Source organism: Theropithecus gelada, chromosome 18, assembly GCF_003255815.1.
Source record: "Theropithecus gelada isolate Dixy chromosome 18, Tgel_1.0, whole genome shotgun sequence".
Classification (NCBI taxonomy): domain Eukaryota; kingdom Metazoa; phylum Chordata; class Mammalia; order Primates; family Cercopithecidae; genus Theropithecus; species Theropithecus gelada.
Window position 1 is genome coordinate 18738416 of NC_037686.1, and position 22494 is coordinate 18760909.

A 22494-nucleotide genomic window follows, 5' to 3' on the forward strand; every position below is an offset into this window, starting at 1 on the left:
GAGGCCAGAGGATCACTTGATGTCAGCAAGGTAGCTCCTCTAATCTACTTGCCCCCCTTTCTAATCAAATATTCTATCTGGAAGAAAAGGAATTTTCAGTTTAACCTAAGCTGATCATAATTGGGAGCAAATGCTTCTTTCCCTTCTATGCTATCTCCTCCTGTGCAGTGTATTTTGCATCCAAAGATACATTTGAAAGTCGAAATCCCTTAGAGCTAAATATTCTAAACTGACAGAAGAATTTCTAGTGGCACACCAGCCTGGAGCCATGTTTTTATGAGGACATCACTTTCTATTTCTAAGCTTCACCATGCACTCTTGCTTTCTTAGTGCTGGGAGCCATGCCACATCAACTTCCCTCCCTCTCAGCTTTTAATGTTTTTTTAATGGAGTCCAGTTTTCCGCCTAAGTTATGGCTAGCTTTCTGACAAACCATCAGACACCTAAGTGACCATAATGGAAGTGTCCAGATGTGTCATGGGGAAAGGCTATGGCTAACTTTCGTGCCTTTAAACAAAACCATATTATAACCATTCATTTTTACCTGGCCTCTGGGTTTGCCATAGAGGCTAAAATGAGGCTTAAGAAAACACTTTAAAAATTAATATATGATATGAAGTCTTTTCTTGTAAGCCACAAGCAAAAGCAATCATTTCTAAATCTGGCTGGCATGGTGAGTATGCTGCCTGTACAGTGAAATAGCAGAAGTGCTGCATGTTTTTCTGAAGCAAAGAACTGCTCAGGTAGCAATGAAGTTAGTTATCTAATGAAATAAAGCAAATGCACTTTACAGATTCCCAGCTGTGTAGAGGAATTTAAGAAAATAATTTTAACTTAAAATGAATTTAAAATGATTGGTGAATCATTGGAAATGCAAATTCATCAGGGAATGGGGCATTTCTATGATAAAGGAAGGAATATATCCTCTTGAAAGTCAGCAATTTAGATGGCTTTATCTATACAATTTGGAAGACATTTGCAGAGCATTTGGTAATTAAATATGCCCTCAGCTGAGCAATAATGCCTGGGGTTGTCCTGCTGGCAAATAAAAGCTAAGCGTTCTTGCTATGCCTGGGTTTTGAATTTCTGCTTGGAATCCTGTGAGTTGTCTGTGATACTGCTTGTGAGGTTGTACAATCCATACAATAATGTGAGTAAATCAATCTTTACTAAAAAACAAGCAGAATTCATTTTCCTAGCTTCTCAACAACTGGCTCTTTCTTGACATTCAGATTCTAGCTCAACATCTCCACCTACCCAACAAAGACTTTCCGTCCACGTTAGCCCACCCTATCTGACCACGTTCCTTTATTTTTATTTCACTGATCACTTTCCAAAATGGTTTTCTTCATTTGTTTGCTAGTTTATTGAATGCCTCTGCCTGGGGGAAATAAACTCCTCTAGAGCAGGATGTTACCTGTCTCCTTCATGTCTGATGTCCCAGCTCTTAGAAGCAGTGCTGGCACATTGTGGGGTCTTCAATAAGGGAGGTTACATGAATGAATGAATGAATGAATGAATGAATGAATGAATGAAGAGTACTGACTAGCATATAGCTCCAAAGGGAGTTATAGGACATTGGATAGCTCATAGGCTTGGTATAAGATATGGATATACATGCAGTCTAATAACATGTAGCCTAATGAGGGCAGAAACTCTCTTTATACTTGAAAAAAATTTCCACAACAGCTGATATTTTACACTGTTGGAGGCTTATTAATAGGGATTTCTTGAAGAGGTGACCCGGTGTTGTAATTCATGCCAGCAGGGATATGGGGGGGTACTGGGGGCCACTTTTAGGGACCATAAGCCCATAGTAAGTCACCTGGATTGATGAGGACTGTCCTTTCCAGTGTGGACAATTCTGTTCACTTGAAATTCCTTGAACAGAGTTTTTTTCTTAACTAAAGAATAGAAAGATATTTTGCCGTGTCATTAATATTTTGGGTGCTTTCTGTGAAACCAATCCTTGCCTTTACATAGGTAAAAACTGTTCTTACCAAAAAAGCAGTTTGGCTGATGGAGTCTGAGATTCATTAAAAAGATTAGTAACTTAAAAGAAAACAAAAACAAGAAACTTCTTTGAATTTGATATATTTTATAGGAAGGGGCCTAGTTTGATGTTGCCCAGTTTAACTTTTATCCAAATTGCCCTTGAGGAATGCTTTTTAATCAGATGCATTTTTATCCGTATCTTCTGAAGTGACATTTTTTTCTTCTTTTTACAGGAGGGTAGAATAACATGGAAAGCAGCTTTTATTCACTCCAAGGACAACTAACTCACATACAACGAAGGGCAGAATAAGTCTCTCGGTGCATAGATTAGCCTCAGGGTGTCATGGGTGTGTGTGTCTTACTTAGGAACCTCTTTAAAAATAATTACCTTGTGATTAGTATCTGATGCTAATGGTATATTTTCATTTAGAAAGTCTGAGGTCTTTATTTTCTGAGACAGTGAATGAACTTCTTTTCACCTTGTTCCTGGCTGCTTTTCCTCCATTGCCTTAATAAAGACTCAGGGGCATAGGCACACACACCTCCCTGCAAATGGTAAATTTTCTAATAAAACAGTTTTCGTTTCTATTATAATTCCAGATGAGTGAAATATAAAATATTTACTAAACCCCTTTTTTATTTTTAAGGTATATATTTTATGGATGGTTTATGCATTTAAAAAAAGGAATGAATATTTTCTTTTTTCTTTTCTTTTTTTTTTTTTTGAGACCGAGTTTTGCTCTTGTTGCCCAGGCTGGAGTGCAATGGTGCAATCTCGGCTCACCGTAACCTCTGCCTCCCGGGTCCAAGTGATTCTCCTGCCTCAGCCTCCAGAGTAGCTGGGATTATAGGCGTGCACCACCATGACTGGCTAATTTTGTATTATTATTATTTATTTTTTTAGTAGAGACGGGGTTTCTCCATGTTGGTCAGGCTGGTTGAGAACTCCCAATCTCAGGTGATCTGCCCCCCTTGGCCTCCCAAAGTGCTAGGATTACAAGCATGAATATTTTCTTAGGGATTCTACCTAATGTTTCTGTTTAATATGGTTACCAGGGGAAGCCCATCTGGGGGAAGGGTTTATAAGTTTAACTAAAATGTGAGAAATGGAGATAGAGACACACGGTAGTGTTCTTTCCAGCCAAAGCTCATTAATACAATTTTGGTCATTTTCAAAGACTTTTAAAAAATGGGTTTGGAGACAATTTTGAGTCCAGTCTTTAATCACTAACCACAGTGTGTTTCTCCTGTCACTTCCGTGATTCCAAGGTTAGCATATAATGTTTGGGTCATGGCAATGGCTGCGTGTGAGCCACATATAAAAAAGTTGTAATCAATTTCTTTGATGTCATAAAGTCACAGCCCACCAATCTAATATCAATGTGATGGGATAGGAATTGTCAGGCTATAGTTAGTTACTGGCTTTAAAAAATAAAAATAAAGCATCAACAAAATCTGCTTCTAGCAAGAAACATGTATATTAAGACTATTTGGGGGAAAAAATGAATGTAAATCCTTCCTTGTTTGAGTGACTTCTAGTAGTTTATATGTTTTCTAAAATAAAAGTGTGTGGAAAATGAAGGCCATTCCATGGAAGTTGGCAGGGTGAATATCTAGGATCCTCATCAGGTCTAGCCTTCTGGAGTTTGTCATTAAAGTGTGGTTTTATGATTCCTCCCAAAAAAGGCTGGGGGTAAGAAAAGGGAGAACCTGGAACAAGGGAGAGAGGAGGAAGAAGGATGGGAAACAGGAATATGGACAAACTGGAGACTGATCTGTAAACTGGGGAGGAAATTGTTCCCTTAAGAAGTTTGCATGTAATATTTAACTGGTGCATTCATATAACATCTTGACTTAATAAAAGAAAAAGAAAAGAAAAATGAAAGAAAAAATCTGCAGCAAGACAATAAAAAGTTTCCTCCTCACACCCACCGCCTTAGGGGTTTTTCCTTGGAGCCTCAGAGCTTATCCCACTGAAACTCATCAATTTTTGCCTTTATGCTGGAAATGCCCAAAAACATTTGAAGCTTCACAGCCACCCCTTGGGGTGGAAGGTTTCACAATGCCCGCTGAGCCACACAGCCTGTCCCCAGGGAAGGCCAAGGGGCCACAGGGTGGGGGAGAGAGGCATTCTTTCTGTTCCTAGGCAGGGATCAAGTGCCCTTCCCCTGCCAGTCTGCAAACAAAGGACCCAACCTCAAAGCTCTTGCCCCAGCGCGTGACCTCGGGGGCCAAAGGCAAAACATTTTATCTCTGGGTCCTAGTGACATAAGCTCCTCAGGCTCTGCAATTGTAGTTTATGATGTGACTAGAAACCTTTGATGGAATGACTATTGCCTTCTATTTCTCTGCCCAGCCATTTATTATTCTGTATATTTTTGAGAGCTGTGGGAAACTTTCATAACCAAAGCCTGAGCCAGGCTAAAACTTGTTCTATTTGGAATCTCTAATGAAGTCAAAACATGGCCTGGATTTTCTGAAAGGCTCCTCTGGCCGCCTGCAACAGCCCCAGGGCACAATCAGACAGGGATGGAGAAGGCCTGGGAGCAGATTTTGTTACCAAGAATAGGACAGAACAATGTTTGCCTCCAAAACACTAGGGCTGCTATTTACCTTCTCAGCTGGAAGAAGTGAGGCATAAATGCATTATTGCACATAAAGTGTAAAAACCAATTCTTTAGTTTCTAAATTATTAGGATTTTATTTTTTCTTAACTCCCCTTAAATAAAAGGTCAGGAAGAATTTTTAGCATAATTGATTTCCTGAACTAAGGGAATAAATTCTTCATTTCAGAAGTTTTGACGCTCTAAAATGCTGTTACTTTGCCTAAAATGGAAGTATGGAGGAGGAAGAATAAAAATTGTAAGACATTTCCAGGTGATTATGGGGGTTGAGAATGCTTCCATGTGTGTGCTGTGTGTGTTGGCAATGTCATTATTTCAGGAACTGCCATGAAAAAACCAGGTTTCCCTATGTTTGGATGTAAAACTTCATCTACTTTTCAGAAGCTCTCCAAAATTATTTACCAGCTTGAGCCTGCTCCCTCAAAAGGAGCCTCAGATCCCAACACAAGTGGTAAGTTGTAAAATGTAGGTCCGAGTTTTTACTTAAGTCAAAGGTTAATAGTAAAAGGGGGGGTTGATTCCTCACTGTTTCAAGTTAATGTTTATTTTTCACCATCATTTAAAGAATTTTTCAGGCCCTTATTTCACTGCTGAAAGCAGAGTAAGAGAACTCAGATTTCATGCCCCAGGGCTTGAATAAAGGAATAAAAACAGCACAACATTTGCATCTATTTAACTGTCTCAGTTCTAACAGTCCCCTCACAGTAAGAGGGGGGAAACTGTATCTCTAGGTTAAATGAAGCTTTTCTGAGATATTTGCCAAAAACACAATTCAGAGAAAGATAATCATTGTCAGAAATGACCTAGGAAGTCAAGGCCTTATGATTGAAAACACAAAGCTTAGAAAGGTGCATTCTCTTGCTTCTCTGCCTGCCCGGATATCAATGAGCATCAGCTAAAGGTGGCTGAAGAACCAATTTCATGCATCTACTGTACGAGGAAATGAACTGAGCCAAGGGCAAAAATAAAATTATACAAATGTTATTATAGACTAGCCTGCTTCTGTCCTAGTTTAATTCAAATTTTAGTGCTGCAGGCTTTGCTTCTGGCAGTAGCCTTCCTGAATAAATCAACATTTGCTTACATCTAAATTATTAGGGAAGCATGTGACTTTGTTTATTGTATAAATTATACGCAAGGTTAAAGTATTAACTGTTCAACTGGCTTTGTTCAGTCACCTCACCAACTCTCCCCAAAATCATCTCTCCCCTAAAGAGGAAATAAAAATCTGAAACTACTAATTGCTTTTAGACAAACCAAGTAACAAAGCTGCATTATGAACCTGAGGTTACGGATGGAGAGCACTGTTAAAGGTGTGGCAGGAGACAGTCTTGGTATTGAAAGGCGCTCTGGCCCAAGAAATTGTCCACCTGAGCTCTGACGGGGTGTCTGCACAGAGGCAAATGGTGATCTGGTAAATAATCGGTTAAGTTGATTAAGGCCGCCAACCAAGTGGTATAATTTAATACAAAACTAAAGAAAGCCTTTTGGCTAGGATTTCAGTAAGCAAGGAATTTCAAATTATATTGCAGTGTTGGACCCAAACATTTTTATTGCCTTTATCCACTAGAAAGTTAGACATAGGCTAGAAAATGCACTCAGGAACAATAATTTGTTTTTTGTTTGTTTGTTTGTTTCGTTTTTCTCTCTGCACATCACTGTGAAATGACTCCTGAAGGACCATCCATACGTGTTCAGGAAATAAGATGAGCTTTGATAACTAGACAATTTGACTTTCTAAGTGTTTAGACAAGCCAGGTATCAGGTGTGTCCTGCTATGAGAACATCCAATTTAAATAAACATCAAGCGTTCAGAGTAGACAAATCAGAAGGTAATTGTTTGCTTTACAAAAGGTTCTTTTTATAAGATCATCCGCAATACACTTCTTTTTGTTGACCTTTCCCACAGTATAATTTGCAAAATTATAATTAAATTCAATCTTTTCCAAAAATACATGTTTTTTTTTTTTTCTTTCTCAAGACTATAGAAACTCTGCAGGTCAGAAGATTTTTGTATAGAATGATCTTCTCCAATCAATTATTTGAATCTAAGGTGTGCTCAAAAGGAGAATCAGTTTCCCATTCAACCACTTAGGATTCTTTCTCTCAGCGTCCTAAATTTGGCTCTGAGACCTTGGACAATGATTCTCCTAATCTGGTCAATGGACCACCTGCAAGAATCACCCAGGACTGGAGTCCAGGAATCTGCTCAGTAACGTGACTGGGTTGCATGTGAGCTAACATTTAAGAACTACTTTTGCAGAGTCTAATATGGAAGCAAATTGTGTAGTTCTCTCTACTCTGTCATGCGCTTTGCATCATCTCCTAGTCATTGTGTCCTGGAGCCCAGCCCAAAAGGCCTCCCAACCTCTGCCCCGCTTTGTTTTGGTCAAGAAGGGTATCTCTGGAGCACACCTACTGACTCCGTGGTAGATCTTTATTTGTATCAGGCTTTTATGAAAAATTGCCACACATAACTACAGTTCTTTTTGAAATAACTTATTATATGTAAAATTAAATTGCTTTCCACTCAATGAATATCTGTAAGAAATAGCTTTTTAGTTTTTTTTCTTTTCTTTTTTTGAGGCAGGGTCTCACTTTGCTGCCCAGGCTGGTTTCAAACTCCTGGGCTCAACCTATCCTCCCACCTCAGCCCCCATGGTTACTGCAACCACAGGCACATGCCACAATGTCTGGCTAATTAAAAAAAAAATTTTTTTTTTGGCTGGGTGCGGTGGCTCATGCCTGTAATCCCAGCACTTTGGGAGGCTGAGGTGGGCAGATCACTTGAGGTCAGGAGTTCGAGACCAGCCTGGCCAACATGGTGAAAACCCGTCTCTACTAAAAGTACAAAAAAATTACTTTTTTTGGCTGGGTGTGGTGGCAGGCACCTGTAATCCCAGCTACTTGGGAGGCTGAGCCATGAGAATCGTTTGAACCCGGAGGCAGAGGTTGCAGTGAGCCGAGATCACACTACTGCACTCCAGCCTGGGCAACAGAGCGAGACCCTGTCTCAAAAAAATAAAAATTAAAACGAAAGAAAAAAAAATTTTTTTAAGGCAGGGTCTCACTCTGCTGCCCAGGCTGATCTCAAACTCCCAGACTCAGGGAATCCTCCTTGCTCAATCTCCTAAAGTGCTGGGGTTACAAGTGTGAGCCCCTGCACCTGCCCTTAATTAATTAATTATAAATGGGAAGCACTGAAACTGTGTCCTTCCCCTCTTACTCTTCCAGAGGAAGAGAAGATCATCAGTGGCAAATGGCAGTTGCAGGAAAGCAACACCCACAGCGGGTTTCACGCATGTGGAGAGCACCCTGTGCCTCCTCCTCCCGGTTTCCCGTGATCCACAAGTTCAGAGAAAGTTCTCTCACAACCAACTATAGAAACGATGTCGGAAAGTACAGTCTTAGAAATAACTTTTTAATTGCAGCATATCAGAGTGGAAAAAAAAAACAGAGATGTTGGAATTGGACAATTCTGGTTTCAAATCAGTTTCATTATTCATCCTCATGTGATGTTTGGCAAGAAATAAAACGTGTCTGCGTTCAGTTTCCTTGTCTGTGATATGAAATAACACATTGCAAATATGCTGAGTGTTGAGAAAATAATGAACAACATGCAAGGAGTAGTTGGGATATGGTAGCTGCTCAGTAGATAATCATGATGATCAATATTCACCATTGGCAAGTAGCTGTGGAATCCACAAATGGTGGACATAAAAAGTTAACCAGTGAAGTGCTGGGACAACGTTGCTGAAGAAATATTGGAATATTCCTGGTGTGTGTAGTTAGATTGGCCTCAGCCTGAAAACTGCCTGCCACCACACCCAGCTAAATTTTTTGTACTTTTAGTAGAGACGGGTTTTCACCATGTTGGCCAGGCTGGTCTCGAACTTCCTGCCCAAACCTGGGGCCTGTCTCCTGTTCCAGCGTTCCCTGAGGGAGGAGACAGAGAAAGAAAGTAAAGGCAGAAATCATAAAGGGCAGTTGCTTTCAGATAACTTCTACAGCTGGTATTTTTACAGAGACTATGTGTTGGGAGATGGCAAATTTACCTAGAAATTAATGTGATGAAGGCTTTATACATGAAATGGGAACTTTGTGATACTGACAACAGACGGACTAATGACTCTGTAGTGGTTTTTTGGAGGTTTGTTTTGTTTTGTGTTGTTTTAGACAAAGTCTTGCTCTATCACCCAGGCTGGAGGGCAGTGGCGTGATTTTTGACTCACTGCAACCTCTGCCTCCTGAGTTCAAGTGATTCTCCTGTTTCAGCCTCCTGAGTAGCTGGGATTACAGGTGCCTGCCACCACGCCCAGTTAGTCTTTTGTATTTTTAGTAGAGATGGGGTTTCACCATAATGGCCAGGTTGGTTTTGAACTCCTGGCCTCAAATGATTCACCTCGGCCTCCCAAAGTGCTGGGATTACAGGCATAAGCCACTGCGCCTGACCATGATTCTGTAGTATTAATAAAAGTTTTCATAAAAGGTATCTCACAGAGTAGAATACAGAAAAGACATACGTACTTCGGATGGTGAAATGATAATAGTGTACAGGGAAAGGCAGGAAAGACCTGGCTTAGGGATTCTCCAGTTCCACAATTGGGCACCACTGAATGCCGGAAACAATACTGAAGATGACAATTTTCTAGTGACCTAATCTGGCAGAGGGTAATAGTAACCCTCCCAGAATGGGGTCTTGACAAGTTTTCTTCCTGCTTGGAGATGTTACACTATCCTCTTGCAAGTATGTTTTGTCATTCAGTTCTCACATCAAGCCTATGAAATTGGTTTTATTTTTAGCCCCATGGTCCTGGGAATATTTTGGGAAGTGGTTACATCTTGAGTAATGGAGAATACCAATCGAATCCCACATCGTGTGAAGTATGTCTCCATTGGAGAGATTTACTATTTGTCTTCCCAGTATCCATTCACTGTTTTTAGGGTAAAATGACACCCCAAATTCCATCTGGGGAACCACTCTCTCCCACTCGCAGGCCACATAGTGTAAAAAGCATCACATCCATTCTTAACATTCTCTTCTGTTAGAGGATTTGGTTCATTCATCCGCCATGTGACCCGGTCAGAATGAGGCACAAGGAGACTGTTGTTCTTTCCCAAGGGACTCGAACCTGGAAGCAGGTGAGCTGGTGCTCCTGTTGCCACCACAGGTAAGTCAAGAATAAGGCCAATGAGTGGACGAACACAGAGGCCACAGAGAGGTGGACAGAAAATGAGTCTTGATGACATTTTTGGAGACATTTTGAACATTTCTCTGTTCCTGGAGAAAATCCCATCCTGGACTTTTTACCTATGTGAGCCAATACACTTTCTTCTGCCTTGAGCTAGTTTTGGCGGAGTGTTTGTTTGTTTGGTTGGTTTTTTTTTTTTTTTTTTCATTTTCAACAGAAGAGAGTTGATTTGGTTTGGCTGTGTCCCCACACAAATCTCATCTTGAATTCTAGTTCTCATAATCCCCACATGTCATGGGAGGGCCCTGGTGGGAGATAATTGAATCATGAAGGCGGTTTCCCCCATTCTGTTCTTGTGATAGTGAGTTCTCATGAGATCTTGTGGTTTTACAAGCATCTGGCATTTCCCCTGCTTGCACTCCTTCTCTCTCCTGCCACTATGTGAAGAGGTGCCTTCCACCAAGATTGTACATTTCCTGAGACCTCCCCAGCCCTGTGGAACTGTGAGTCAATTAAACCTCTTTCCTTTATAAATTACCCAGTTTTGGTTATTCATAGCAGCGTGAGAACAGACTAATACAAGAGTCCTAACTGGAAAAGGATCTCTTTCTCCCCACTCAATGCCATAGTGAAGTATAGATAGAGCTTGTCTGTTAGGTGGCTGTTTCGCAAACCAAGGACAAAATGGAAAACTGGCAAGTCATGGGCAATTTTATGCTCTGAGATAATGTAAAGACAATCTCCCCAATGTAGAGCACATTTCTGCAGGGATTGCTGGTTACATACTGTGATAGTTGTTCTTTCCTTCTGAATATCCTGATTACAGTTGAGCATATAGTAGATTTTTTAAAAAGACTTCATCAGACTCTTTTGTGACTCAGCATGGCCGTCTGACTAATCTCTGGCCGATGGGATTTAAGCAGCTTCTCCAAGTAATTTCCTTAAATGACAGCAAGCATGTGCCCTTTGTCCTTTTTTCTTTGTCCTTTCCTTCATCGTGCTGCCCAAAATGTGGGTATGATGGCTGGAATTCTAACTATCGTCTTGTATCATGAGGCCAGATTTCTACTTCAGAAATGTCAGAGCCATGAGCTAAAAGGATTCTGGATCCATAGGAACTTCAGGGAGCAAGCCATCTTACAGCCCTGGTTTGCCAACATTTGAATTCTTACTTGAGAAAGAAATAAACCTCTGTCTTATTTAAGTCACTGTTATTTTGAGTTTTTGTTAGCATCAAGCTTAATCCTAATTAAGACTTCCTGATGGCAGTTCCAAGAATATGTTTTACAAGAAATTATTTTCTCAATCTTTCTTTAACTATCCATGAAACTGAAAATGAGTACAGCTAATGTATGTAAAGTCCATATGATGTTGATATATTCTTTCAATATATATTATATAAGCAATTGCAGCAATGTCCAAGTTAGATTCAGTGCAAACCAAAGTGACCCAATTCTTCCTATCTGCTGGGTGCTGTGCTAGGCCAATGGAATTTGTCAATGATAAAGGTACAAATTTATTTTTTCTTTCCTTAACAAAATATTTCTTTTATAAAATTTTGTACCCTTTGACTAATAACTCCATTTCTTTCTCCCCCTGGTGCCTGGCAACCACTATTCTACTCTCTGCTTTTATGAATTTGATTATTTTACGTTCCTCACGTAAGTGGTATCATGTAGTATTTGTCCTTCTGTGTCTGGTTTATTTCATTTAGCATAATGTCCTCCAGGTTCATCCATGTTGTTGCAACTGGCAAGGTTTTCTTTTTTTTTTTCTGTGAGTCTGAATAGTATTCCAGTGTAGGTATGTACCACATTTTCTTTATTCATTCATCTGATGATGGATATATAGCTTATTTCCATATCTTGGCTATTGTGAATAATGCTGCAATGAATATGGGAGTGAAGGTATCTCTTTCAGATCCTGATTTCCTTTTTTCTTTTTCTTTTTCTTTTTTTTTGGATATCTACCTAGAAGTGGGATTGGTGGGTCATAGGGTTGTTTTATTTATTTATTTATTTATTTTTGAGGTGGAGTTTCACTCTGTCACCCAGGCTGGAGTGCAGTGGCACGATCTCGGCTCACTGCAACCTCAGCCTCCTGGGTTCAAGTGATTTTCCTGCATCAGCCTCCCGAGTAGCTGGGAATCCAGGCATGCATCACCACGCCTGGCTAATTTTCGTATTTTTAGTAGGGACAGGGTTTCACTATGTTGGCCAGGCTGGTCTCGAGCTCATGATCTCAGGTGATCCAGCCACTTTGGCCTCCCAAAGTGCTGGGGTTCCAGGTGTGAGCCACCGCACCTGGCCATCATTTTTAATTTTTTGAGGAACCTCTATGCTGTTTTCCATAGTGACTTATTAATTTACATTCTCACCAACAATGTACAATGGTTCCCTGTCCTCCACATGCTCAATAACAACTTGTTATCTTTTACTTGTTTGTTTGTTTATTTGTTTGTTTTATAATAGTCATACTAACAGATGTGAGGTGATATCTCACTGTGGTTTTGATTTCCATTTCCCTGGTGATTAGCGATGTTGAGCACCTTTTCCTATACCTGTTGGCCATGTGTATGTCTTCTTTGAAAACTGTTCAGGTCCTTTGCCCATTTTTTAATCAACTTACTTGCTTTTTGCTATTGAGTTGTAGAAATTATTTATATATATTGGATATATCAACCCTTGATCAGATATATCATTTGCAAATACTTTCTCCCTTTCCTTATGCTGCCTTTGCATTTTGTTGATTGTTCTCTTTGCTGTGCATAATCTTTTTATTTTGATGTAATCTCATCTGCCTACTTTTGCTTTCGTTGCCTGCATTTTGGTTTTATATTTAAAAAAATCACTGCCAAGGCCAATGTCAAGAAGTTATTTTCCTATGTAGTCTTCTAGGAGTTTTACAGTTTCAGGTCTTATATTTAAATCTTCAATCCATTTTGAGTTGAGTTTTTGGTATAGTTTAAGATAAAGGTACAATTGTCCAATTTGCATGGAGATATCCAGTTTTTCCAGTACTGTTTATTGAAGAGACTATCTTTTCCCCATTGTGTATTATTGGCACCCTTGTCAAAGATTATTTGACCATCTGTTAGTCTATATGTCTGTTTTTAAGCCAGTACCATACTGTTTTGATTACTGTAGCTTAATAACATATTTTTATTTTATTTTGATTTTTGTAGAGACAAAGTCTCAGTATTGGCCAGGATGGTCTCAAACTCCTGGTCTCAAGCAATCCTCCTGCCTCAGTCTCCCAGTGTGCTGGGATTACAAGTGTCAGCCACCACACCTGGCTTGTTATATATTTTGAAATTAGGAAGTTTGATGCCTCCTTCCAGTTATGTTCTTGATGAAAGTATGAGTTTTATACACAAATTTAATTTTTGGTTAAAAATCAATTAAATTACACATTCAAAGATAAGACTTTGAGGCATTTTAGGAGAGAAATGAGAAGCAAGGTACTATGCATATTGTAGTTTGGATAAATGTTGGTCATAGAGGTATAGGCACTGAAAGCCTTTGCTTCACAATAGCTATGGTTCAGATGCTATAGGGCTGAAAATAATTAGTCAGGGCTGAAATTAATAAACTACATAGGAATCACTGGATTCAATTCTATTTGTTTCACAGAGGTACTTCACATTACTAGGTGACTTTGAAGGAAAGCAAGTATTTTTCAGTTTTAAAATTAGAAAAATTAGTGGATGTTAGGCAATCTATGAAAAATTTTGAAGTAATTATTAGTAATTTCTCAATAGTAGGTAAATTCAAATGTTCATTCCCATGTTAAAAGATATGGAGGCAGAAAATAAAAACTAAAAATGATCATGGGAGTGGTGTTGGTAGAAACTGGTAATAACGTTCATATCCTTTAGCATGGTGACTACCCATCTACCCACACATTCATATATGGGAGTTGTTGATAGGTCTGATTTGTTTGGTTGGTGGATGTCATTTTCCAAGATACGTTGAAATTCCTAGAAGAAATAAGTGTTTTGTCAGGTGTGATGAACGCAGGGAAGGAAGAGGAAAACACGACAACATAGATGTATCAGTTTTCTCTTGCTGTGTAATAAATTACCTTAAAGCTTAGTGGCTTAAAACAATAGCATGTGATTCTGGAGGTTGACAATTTGGGCTGAGCTCAGCTGGGCAGTTTTGATCTCATCTTTTTCATGTGTCTTTTGCAACGCTGGGGTGACTATGCGGGTCTTCTGGGAGTTGACAGCTGTTGATTGAAATACCTGGACTTTCCTCCACGTGGTCCCTCATCCTCTAGAAGGCTAACATGCACTTATTCCCATAGTAGTAGCAGAATTTTAAGAGAAAGTGGGGCTGCGTGTGGTGGCTCACACCTGTAATCCTAGCAAGCTGAGGCAGGCAGATTGCTTGAGCCCAGGAGTTTGAAACCAGCCTGGGAAACATGGCAAAATCTCGTCTCTACAAAAATTACAAAAATTAACTGATCATGGTGTCACGGACTTGTAGTCCCAGCTAGTTAGGAGGCTGAGGCAGGAGGCTTCAGCCTGGGAGGCAGAGTTTGTAGTAAGCCAAGATCATGTCACTGCACTCCAGCCAGGGCAATACAGTAAGACCCTGTCTCAAAAAAGGAAAGGAAGGAAGGAAGGAAGGAAGGAAGGGAAAGAAAGAGAGAAAGAGAGGAAGGAAGGAAGAAAAGAAAAGAGAAAGAAAGAGAAAGAAAGAGAGGAAGAAAGGAAGGAATAAAAGAAAAAGAAAGAAAGAGAAAGAAAGAGAGGAAGGAAGAAAGAAAAGAAAAGAAAAAGAAAGAAAGAGAAAGAGAAAAAAGGAAGGAAGAAAGGAAGGAATAAAAGAAAAGAAAAAGAAAGAAAGAAAGAAAAGAAAAAGAAAAAGAGGACACATAAAAGGAAGGTATTCTAAGGATTGGTTTTGATCTCATCTTCTGTTCCTTCCACTGCATGCTACTATAGTTTCCAAAAAACGATGAGACCAGCCTTTTTGATGAGAGGAGCTGCAGTTACATTTCAAAGGGCAGAGATACAAAAAAGCGAGCGGCGTGGCCATTTTTCGATCAATCTACTATCATGAACAGTATTGGGAAGCTGAGGGAAGATGGTCTTGATTTGTTGTTGAAAAAGTGTGTGGAGAAGTAGGAAGAAATAAAAAGAGGATACAGGCAGGGAGAAAGAAGGGCATCAAAGAGCAATGGCTGGTTAAAATGTGATACAAATAGCAATAGGGAACCCCAGAAGACCCTTAAGCAAGACAGAAATGTAGATGAAGCAGAGGGCATGTATAAACATCCGCAGAGTTATAGGAGACTTCTGGCTGAGGGCCTGGCAAGGTAAGTAGAGCGTTTGCATCTCTGAGTTTCTGAGTTAATGATGCCAGCAGTCTCTGGACCAGCCAAATTGTGGTGGATTTATTATTTACATTACAACTGCATTGTAAAAAGAAAACATACGTCTATATTTTCAGTGCTTTGAAAATATCATTGAACATGCTGTAGAATTTTATATCCAGTATCAGGATGCAATTTCCCTATCAAATAAAATTGTTTGCTTTCTGTACTCTATATTATTATGGAAATTTCACAGTTTATCAGCTACACTGAAGTCGACTGAAATGAGTAGGCCACATATTATACACGCTGTTTTCTTCCACCCCTCCGAATATCCTGATTCCCTTTCTATTTATGCTAATATTGTTTTATGCTAATAATATACTTTTTCTGTTTGTCTGTTTTGATGCCATACAGCCTGATTCATAGGAGAAACGCAAATGTTTAAAGCTCTCTGGTGGAAATGATAGTGTTCTGAAATAACTCTAGCCAGGAAACATCTTGGTGGCACCCTCCAGTTTCACTTTTCCTCCTGCCTTTGTTGACGATGCATTGCTGAACCCAACAAATAAGAAGTTGCTTAGGGCCTGGTTAATTTTGCTGATTTCTGCAAAGTATGCCTGTGTTTGTTCCTACTGACCATAAGAGTAATAGTAACTTACTGTACAACTGGATAATGTTGGGGGAGACTCCCCTTTCCCAGAGCAATTGACCCCCTCCCCTTTTTAAAATTGCATTGTGACACCAGCACGTACCCAAATCCTGTTAGCACATAATGTTCTTATATTTCTAAGTTCCGGACTAACAATTTAATAGGGTGTGCCTCCCTTTAATGGTTGTGAAGCCCCAAAATTTTAAGGCTTATCCTGGAGAATTCTTGGCTTTGTGCAGGAAAGATTTCAATGCCAAGCTGGCGGTGTTAAACAGCAATATTTATTGAACAGTAGTGCTCCTTGAGGAACAGGGCTAACTCCTAGGCAGCAGGCCTACAACTTGCAATGTTTGGGCGATTGGCAACTGTATTTCTACCCACTTTCAATTACATGCAAATTAGGGGGTGGGTCAATGCAATTTGAGGGGATGGGTTATTTAGAACTTTCTAGGAAAGGGGCAATAACTTCCAGGTCATTGCCACGGAAAGGGGTGGTAACTTTCAGGTCGTTGCCATGGCATTTGTAAACCATCATAGCACTGGTGGAGAGTCTCATCCTAACAGGCAATGAGGGCAGCTAGCTTTCCTCACCATCTGCTGGGTCCTGCAGGTTTCTTCACTTTATCCCCTTGGGACCTGGATATGAGTCCCGCTGGTGTCCTACCTCAGTTGCATGTTTTGAAAAATATACTGCATTAGAGCTTGGTAGCTCCTATTTTCTCTGAAAGTGATCTTCAGGTCTTGTGTCCATTTTCTCATTTTAATTTGCTGCCTTGCATTTGGCTGACTGTGGATTCTGAGCAGGAGGGAGGGATCAGCTGTCAAAGCAAGGAAAAGTATGATGGGAGGGTCTTCCCTGGTTAGGGGTCTAGGGGATAGTTATTTAACCCGTAAGTGTGAGAGGTTTTATAAAGAAAATATTCAGAAAATATCCGCTTGTGTAAAATAATATTTAAAGAACAAATGAATGTTTCTGGTAGCATGGCTTCATTATAAAGCCACGTCAGTTAATCCTTCTGGCTGAGAGCATGACCTTTGATGCTAGTTTCCACCTCTTCCTAGCTGCATGACTGTGGGCAAATATGTTAAACCTCAGTCAGTCTCAGTTTAATAATAACTCATAAGAATGTGTCAAAAGTTAAATTAATAAGTGTATTTGGTGCACAGTGCTTGGCATACAGTAAGCGCTCAGCACTGGCATCATCATCATCACTGTTGTTGTCATCATTGTCATTAACCAGCCTCCTCACATCTATTTTCTTATGCTGGTGTTCAAGGCCAAACTCCATCAATCATATGATGTTGACTAGTAGGTGCTAGGTACATAGCCATCAACAAGTTTATGAGAAATAAGGGAATGAGTGAATGAATCTATCAATCATATTGTAATTACAGTGGTGCAGTGGTGTGTGTGTGTGTGTGTGTGTGTGTCTTTAAAAGGAGGATTCATTAGCTGAGCGTGATGGTGAGCACCTGTAGTCCCAGCTACTCAGGAGGCTGCTGTGAGAGGATTGCTTGCGCCCAGGAGTTCAAGCCACTGCACTACAGCCTGGGTGACAGAGCAAGATCCTGCCTCAAAAAGAATAAATAAATAAAATAAAATAAAAGGAAGATTCAACCCAAATAAGTGGATAAGTGGTTTTGATGACCTATAAATGGTGGAATGACTAGTAACAAAAAACTTTCACCAGGAATTTATTGATGTGTTTGAAAATCCTAAATGGAAAACCAATAACAAGTAATATAAAAGCAGTATTGCCTCAAGGCACCCAGGCCCTCACTTGAGTTATCTCTGTCTCATCTCCCAAAGCTGCCCCTGAGGCTCCCACTTTGGAATTCTGGGGCTCAGAGGAGTCGGGGTGGAAACAAATGCCCTAAAGAAATATTGCAATTAATGTCTTTACAGCTTGACTGTTTTAATAATGCTTTAAAACTTGTTTGACAAAAGGGCAATGTTCCTAGCTAGAGACTGAATTTCAGGCAACATATACATCACATAATTCCAGACATGTCGGACATCACAACCTCAGGATAATGTGCCCTGTTTTTCAGGGAAAGAATCTGAGGAAGGCTGGGCATGGTGGCCCATGCCTGTAATCCCAGCACTTTGGGAGGCTGAGGTGGGAGGATTGCTTGAACCCGAGTTCGAGATCAGCCTGGGCAATATAGTGAGACCCCATCTCTAAACAAACAAACAAACAAACAAAAATTTAAATTATCTGGGAATGGTGGCACATGCCTGTAGTCTCAGCTACTTGGGAGGCTGAGCGGGGGAGGATAGCTTGAGCGAGAGAGGTCAAGGCTGCAGTGATCATAGCTGCAGTGAGCTATGATCACACTACTGAACTCCAGCCTGGGTGACAGAGCAAGATCCTGTCTCAAAACAACAAAAACAACAAAGTACCCCCCACCCCCCCAAAAAAAAAAACACTGAGGAAAACTCTAAAATTATGAAGTACAGAAAGCATCAAGATTGTGTTCAAATTGACTGAAGTCTCTGACTTGCCACACTCTGGGCTCTAATCAGCCTCTTTCCCAAGACTTCCCAGGGTGTTATCCTCTTCCAAATTGGTGCATTCTCCTTAGCGGCCCTCCTTAAACAAGCTACTCTTGCTTTTAGGGACCTCTCTCCTTTCCCTGTTTAAATCCTATCCATCTTTCAAGTTGTAAGACGAATTCTCTCTCTTCTAGGATATAGTTTTCTACAACTCTCTCCCTTATTTAGATCCACAGTGTAGCATTTAATTGTTCTGTGTTAGCTTTGTCTTCCTAAGTAGGTCACGTTCTCCTTGAGGGCAAAGATTATGCTTTAGTTTCCCTTGTTTCTCACTTGGAGAGGCTGGGAGTGATAGATACATAGTAGGTGCTGATTAAATATTTGTTGATTGATTCCCTGCAAAAGGGTAGCTGCAAACTAAAGTTAAAGCACTAAACAAACCAAAGCAGTGATCTGAATCTCCCTTTGGGAAGATCCTCTTACAGGAATGGAAAAAATTCTTCAAAGAGCCTTGTCAGCTAATGTTCTTCTTTGAATGCCCTTAATTCTAATGAGATATCAGGTGGGGGTGGCGCAGGGCTGCAGGAGCACTGTTCTCCTTTCCTGTAGAGTTTGGGGTCAGCTACCAAGGACATTCCAGGAAACAGGGACTCTGGGGTACAGAGGCATGAGGGTAGGATATAAAACGAAAAAGGAAGTGAAATGCTTGTACACTCATGGCTACACACAAGAATCTGTAATGCACGTCTCTTACCCACAAACCGGAATGAAGAGAGGTTTGATCCTGCAGCTAGAAAATAAGAGAGAGAGAGAGAGAGAGAGAGAGCGCCCTGAGGCTCTTTGGGGTTAATAATATTCTCTAACACTGGGGAGGGGAGAGCTGATAAAAAGTGCTTGTTTGCACTTAGCCGCACAAAAGGTGACTGAGAATTAGCCTAAGCCTCTGTGCCTAGCCTCTTTATAATGTACTGAAAGTTTCATAGCTCTATGCGGGGCAGAGATTGGGCAGGGTACAATTCTTTACAAGACTAAAGCTTTGGGGCTGTAAGGAAAGGGAAAGGAATGAATGAGAGGCACACTAACAGGGTTGGGATAAATGGGTGCAGGAAGAGAAAAGCTGCTTCTTCCTTTTCTCTGCAGAGATGGAGGATGAGTGGATAGAGGGCTGTGTGAGCACACACACTTCAGAACCTGATGATGGGTAGTGGCTGAGGCCACGCATACAAACATGAAAACCACTGCTATAAGTTGATGCAGACGCATTTCTGATAGCTCAGCAATCTTACTATAAATAGGGAACAATAGAGGCCATTCATTGTTCTGGAATTGGAGGCATGAGCTCACTGTCTTGCTTGAGATATTCGAACCAACATCATTTATTCATCTAAATATTCAGTAAAAGTGGAAAGTCAAGGATTCTCAGGTTATGGAAATCAGTGATACCCTCCAACAGAAATAGATATCAACTCTAGTCTTAGAGATGCTAATGAAAAAGTCAAATGATTTGGTGGTCCATTGGCTAACTTTTAGCAAGGTTGCTTATAAAGAATGTCAATTGCTTGTCTATCAGATGGGATGGTCCCTAATGTGGGTGTCGCCATCCTTAAGTGGAATTTTAATTTCTACTCTGGGTCCAAAATATTTCCTTTTGTAAAATAATTCCTTGGAAGTGATAATGGAACATATGAAACACACACACACACACACACACACACACACACACACACACACACATTCTCTTCATCTCTCCTCTTGGATCTTTGACATTTGCTTCTGCTTAAAATCTCTCAGGATGGTTTCTGTATCTCTTTTTAAGGAGCGTTTTTTCCCTCTGCAGATGAGGCTCAACCACAGGTTCTTAAATATTGTAAAACCACCCATGTCCCACAGGCACAGCTGGGAAGACTGTTGGGTGATTCTAAGAAAGGAAAGCAGGCGAGGAGAAGAGGTTAGGACATTCTTGATGGGAAGAAAGCCATAACCAATGTCTAGATGGTTGAATGTGCAATAAGCTGCCTGCTATTACCCTGGGTTCCCAGGGGATATTCATAGCACAGAATATTCCAGGCAAAGTACTAGTTTGGTTTCACCCTTGCTCTGTTTGGCAGTCCAGCAGTGCATGGTTAGGGGAGGCCTCTCCAGCAGAAGCCACTTTCAGATGTGACTTTTCCTCACTACTTACATTGAGAAAGAAGAGGGCAGAGTAGAGTAGGTTGGAAATCTAAGAGCACAGTGCTCAGAGGAGAGATGGTGGGAGAGAGAACCCAGCCCCAGGCACTCTCCTTTATGACTTCCAGAGTCCGCTAGTGCCACAGTTCTCAAGTGTGCTCTGGGGAGCGGAGGGGGGTCCTCTGGAGGTCTCTTATGACTTCCGGAGTTCACTAGGGCCACAGTTCACTTAGGGACCCTCTCAGGGAATGCGTGAGGCCATCCCTTTTCCAACTGCGTAGTCATGTGAAGCTGAATTTTCTTTAGATATACCACTAAGACAACATATTGCAACAAAGTGAATGCAGAAGTGGATACGAGAATCTAGCTGCCTTTTCTTAACATAGGTGTTAAAGAGACTTGCAAAAATGCAAAATAATGTTACTCTTCTCATAAATTTTTTGCTTTGGAAAATACAGTTTTTTAAGTAGAATAAAAATGCTATTTATGTTATCTATGTGTTATGTACCTTAGCATGTAATGGGTTTATTGTTCTTTTAAAATAAATGTCTACATGAATGTTTAAAGTTTTCTTACTCTTTTAATTTCCCTTCCTTCCTTCCTTCCTTCCTTCCTTCCTTCCTTCCTTCCTTCCTTCCTTCCTTCCTTCCTTCCTTCCTTCCTTCCTTTCTTTCTTTCTTTCTTTCTTTCTTTCTTTCTTTCTTTCTTTCTTTCTTTCTTTCTCTTCTTTCTTTCTTCCTTTTCTTTCTTTTCTTTCTCTCTTTCTTTCTCTCTCTCTCTTTCTTTCTTTCTTTTTTCTTTCTTTCCTTTTCTTTTCTTTCTCTCTCTCTCTTTCTTTCTTTCTTCTTTCTTTTCTTTTCTTTCTTGACAGAGTCTTGCTGTGTTGCCCAGGCTGGAGTGTAGTGGCACAATCTCGGCTCACTGCAGCTACTTCCTTCCAGGTTTAAGCAATTCTCCTGCCTCAGCCTCCTGAGAAACTGGGATTACAGGCCCCAGTCACCATGCTTGGCTAATTTTTGTATTTTTTGTAGAGACAGGGTTTCACCATGTTGGCCAGGCTGATCTCAAACTCCTGACCTCAAGTGATCCACCTGCCTTGGCTTCTCAAAGTGCTGGAATTAACAGGTGTGAGCCATTTTAATTTCAAATATAATCACTAATAATCTACATAAATAAAAGCTCTTTGGGATTCCCAATAATCGCCGAGTGTAAAGGGGCTCTGAGACTAGAGTTTGAGAACCTCTACCTAAGGAAGAGCTTACAAATTCCAAAACCATGGCAGGAATGGTGATCCTTAGAGAAGACGGATTCATTCTAGGGACATGTTAACTGTAAAAAGATGGACTCTTCCTCTCTGAACCAACAGCCTGTGTCTACTCCCAAGTGCAAGTGTCCTGAGAGAGGTACGGCTGCATGCCTGCCAGGGAGTTTCCTTCCTTTACTTCACAGCACTGCTTGATCACAACATTTTCTTCCTTATTGACTCGAACACAAGGACACCGCCTACCTCATGTCTTCCTTCTTCCTGTGGATGTCCAGATGAAGCACTCCACACTCCTTTGAGTGAGTTTAACAAGGAAGATGTGTGCTTAGTCCAAAGGTTTAATCAAGAAATGAAAGCAGAGACAATAAAGTTTTGGTCTTGGTTCTCCTGTTGGCTTCAGAATGAACATAATTAAGATGATTAACGATCAACTCAGGCCTGAAAAATGAATAACTGTAGGTCGTGTTGCCATGAAGTTACGAAGAAAAAGAGCTCTTCAGAGGTATACATGTTCCTGGCCACTCTGCTTCTTAGGGTGGAGTTAGAGGACTCCCCGCCCTCCTTGCCTGCGAAGGAGGAGGTGCGGCCACACAGATAAAGCTGGTCTGAAAAGAGCATGACTTTATTTGTTCTGGGGCCAGGTGAGCTTGCAAATCCACAAACTCAGGATCTGGCTGACTTAACCACCCAGCACAGGTGTCTCTGGAAAAAGCTGGCCACCACCCCTGGGCAGACCCTTTCACCAGTTAGCAGAAAGGTAGGCGCTGAGTCAACATCAC

The 22494-nt window shown here is 40.6% G+C and overlaps 1 non-coding gene across 1 annotated transcript; it reads right to left on the reverse strand.

The window, feature by feature from the left end:
- Window positions 1–7815: 7815 nt before the first annotated feature.
- Window positions 7816–8028, reverse strand: LOC112611787. Its single transcript, XR_003116750.1, has one exon. It is a non-coding gene; the product is annotated as a small nucleolar RNA U3 (small nucleolar RNA).
- Between the last annotated feature and the right edge of the window lie 14466 nt (window positions 8029–22494).